The sequence below is a fragment of the Adiantum capillus-veneris genome, chromosome 18, assembly GCF_014529385.1.
Source record: "Adiantum capillus-veneris isolate H3 chromosome 18, ASM1452938v2, whole genome shotgun sequence".
Classification (NCBI taxonomy): Eukaryota; Viridiplantae; Streptophyta; class Polypodiopsida; order Polypodiales; family Pteridaceae; genus Adiantum; species Adiantum capillus-veneris.
In genome coordinates this window covers 30,264,457-30,267,880 of record NC_140948.1, presented here as the reverse complement: position 1 = coordinate 30,267,880, position 3,424 = coordinate 30,264,457, and the positions used below count along the sequence as shown (strand labels likewise).

Genomic DNA, 3,424 nt, shown 5'->3' with positions numbered 1-3,424 from the left:
CTTTCTAAAATAATTAGAATGTGATAAAATCATTAGGTTAAGTTTAAGTAGAATCAGTGTTTAAGAAAGGATTGCCTCAGCTTAGCCTTGAGCTGGTTGAAAATGGACACTAGCTGGTTGCAAACCATGGTAAAGGGAAGAAAAACTGGTGAAATATGTGAGAAAATAGTTCAAAAATCTTGCAAATTTTTAATTTATGCTAGTAAATTTGGTTCACTTCTTTGTGGAAAGGAAACTCAGCCGACGTCGCTTAATAAACAAGTGATAAAATCACAAGGCATGCGCTTTCAAGTAGATATAATAGAAAGAAAAAGTGTATTTAATAATAAAAAACCGTGTCGTCATAATTTCTTCAAATTATCTAAGATTACAGACACTATATTTAAACTTCTATGTAAATAAGAAGCATTATTATTAACTAGACAAGATAATCACCAAGATCATACTTATATCCATGTTTATAACAGAGCATGTCTCTTTTCATGATTTTTAAAGTACTTAGTTAATCCACTAACTACCTTCTACGCTTGAGATATTTATATTTAAATATACAATCTTAATTTAAATATATCCATGTTGCACCGTGTCTACTCTCTCTCTCTCTCTCTCTCTCTCTCTCTCTCTCTCTCTCACACACACACACACACACAAACATGTTCTCCCTCTCTCTCTCTCTCTCTCTCTCTCTCTCTCTCTCTCTCTCTCTCTCTCTCTCTCTCTCTCTCCATCCAATTCATCAATAAGCAACTTCCCCATTGATAGGAGTCAATAGAAGCCATTCTTTGTGCTGAATTCTGTGCCAATAGCTTTTCTCTCTCTCTCTCTCTCTCTCTCTCTCTCTCTCTCTCTCTCTCTCTCTCTCTCTCTCTCTCTCTCTCTCTCACACACACACACACACACACACATGAAGGCTATCAATCACACCATCTCTTCCATAGCCCCCTCTCTCATCCTTCCTCTTCCTGGTTTGGTCTGGAAATGGACATTGTCCTCTGCCACCCGCTCATGGTGGTTATGCGCCCCCACTTGCTAAGCCCACTGGCAAGTCCAATGCAGTGCAAATAGCAGCAGATATCGAGCACTCCGATTTCTTGGCGATCGACGACCTCTTCGATTTTTCAAATGAGGACATAGGTGGCTCCATTGAGCCATGCCTTAGAAATGCCACCTCCTGTGAGCTTAAGATTGAGCCACTTCTCTTATCTGCCATTGATAGAAAGCTATCACAACCGTGCGGTTTCGACTCCGACTCGCTCTGTATGCCTGTATACTCCCTTCTCTAACAAAGTTTTTCTGACAATCACCATTTAATTTGCACTAATTACAAAAGCTGAAAAGAAGGTTTTCTTAATAAAAACTTAATGGAAATTTTGGCAATGATTTTTAAGCTTATGGTTTGATTGTCCTTGGAAATTCAGTTTGCAATATTTGGGCAATACTAACTTGGTTGTCTCCTGTTGGTTTTTGTCCAGTGTGATGATGTGGCAGAGCTTGAATGGATGTCCAATTTCGTAGAGGAGTAATTTTGTAGAGGAGTCCTTCTCCTCTGGTGATGCTCCTACCTGCCTTGGCTGGGGCACTCATGGCAGCTTAGGTGGTGATGACAAGAGCGAACACCGCCGCCGGAGCAGCGACAAGTCTTTTCAAACCACAAGCCATGTTTGTGTGCTAGAAAGCAACACTTTTTCAAGAGGAAAGCATTGCGCATCCTTCAGCTTCAGCCGTGACATGTTCCCTGTTTCCTGGTCAGCTCGTCCTAGATATCAGACTCTCTGCCGACGTGGCAGGGAGTCCCGTCCACCAGAAACCGGTTCTTTTGAACAAGGTTTAAACAACCCCCCCCCCCCCGAGGTTTAAACATAATTGCCTTTTGAACACATGTTGAGAATGAGCAACAAGGTTGTGCTAGTGGTAAAGCTCTTGGCCTCTCTCAGCGGGCGCCCGTGTTCAAACCCTACGGGTGAAGTTGAAATGATTAAACATTTTTTGTGATTGAGCATTTCGCTTTGTGCAAGCTAAGAGGCTTGCGAAAAAAACGAAGGGTCGAAATATGACATGCTGTGACCGGCCCTGTAGGTCAAAACATTCGCCACTTGGACGACTCTCAAGGGTGCCACCTCCTTGAGAGTCCGATATTTAGAGAGAGCCTTCCTCGTCGTGGGCGTAGCAAACGCTGCCGCACTGCTGTTTGATTCTGGAATACATCTGAGTCCAATATGTACAACACATACTACGACTTCGATGATGACGGCGATGTCGAAGATGAAGACTTTGTTCGCATACATAGCAATCAAAGAATGAAGAATTCTGCCATGAAAGTGAAAAACTCTTCCTTCAGTAAGGCAAAGAGTCCTTCTACCAAACACTTCAACCCCAAGCCTAAGAAAACCAAGGTGGAGGATGCTACCCCAGTAAGGCGTCTTCATTGTGCTACACAGAGGACGCCACAATGGAGGGCGGGACCGATGGGGCCAAAGACGCTATGCAATGCGTGAATGCATATGGAGTGCGGTACAAGTCGGGAAGGCTTTGCAACGAATATAGTCCAGCCGCAAGTCCTGCATTTGTAGAGACTATGCACTAAAATTCACACATGAAAGTGCTGGAAAAGAGAAGGCAAAGAGGTGATAGCATTGGGCATGAGAGCCGAAAGCATAACGAGCATACACGCAGGCTTTGGTGGGGTGGTAGTGGTGTGTGTGACTGTGCCACGTTGAAGGTGGACGTCAATACAAATGCGTTGTCTCCACCGGAGGAGACAAAGGTAGGTAGGAGTGAATAGAGAGGAGAAGTGGATAGACATGGTTAGCATCAGAGTTTAGAGAGTTTGATTAGTAGAGTAGAGAATAGTGGCACAGCTAACATCAACATGAAGATATGTCCTACATTGCTTTGAAGGGAGCTTGTGATCATATTCCATCCCTTTGGCAAGCCTCAACACTTAAGTCTACAGATGTTCCCACAACCCTCGTCACGCTCACACCACCTCCTCAAGGCTCCGCCTGTTGTACATCCCCTTCACCTGCAAGGTGCTCCCAACCCCGTCGTCACGGTTACACACAAAACAACACCGCGTCATGGTTGCACCCTCCTTTGCTTTGACCGCACGCAATGGAAAGAAGCCCTCATCGCATGCCTTGTTTTTTCCCATGCAAGATGCAGACAAGCCCTCACAGAACCCCATCCCCCTTCAACTGCAGGGTGCTCCCACTGGCCTCGTCGTGCCTACTCCTTGCATGTCTGCCTTCACTCAATCACTACCTGCCTAGCATCATACATCCACGAACTGCCTAATTCACGTACGAGAGAGAGAGAGAGAGAGAGAGAGAGAGAGAGAGAGAGAGAGAGAATGTCTGAAGCCCATCACTCGCTTTTGCTTTCATTAGGAGGTATCTTCAGATTCCTCTCCACATTTAGCTCCCAA

General features: G+C 44.6%; 1 pseudogene; it reads left to right on the top strand.

Annotated features, from left to right (window-relative positions):
* The first annotated feature begins 279 nt into the window (after positions 1 to 279).
* On the top strand, positions 280 to 2,983 carry LOC147435419 (GATA transcription factor 9-like; annotated as a pseudogene).
* Positions 2,984 to 3,424: the final 441 nt, after the last annotated feature.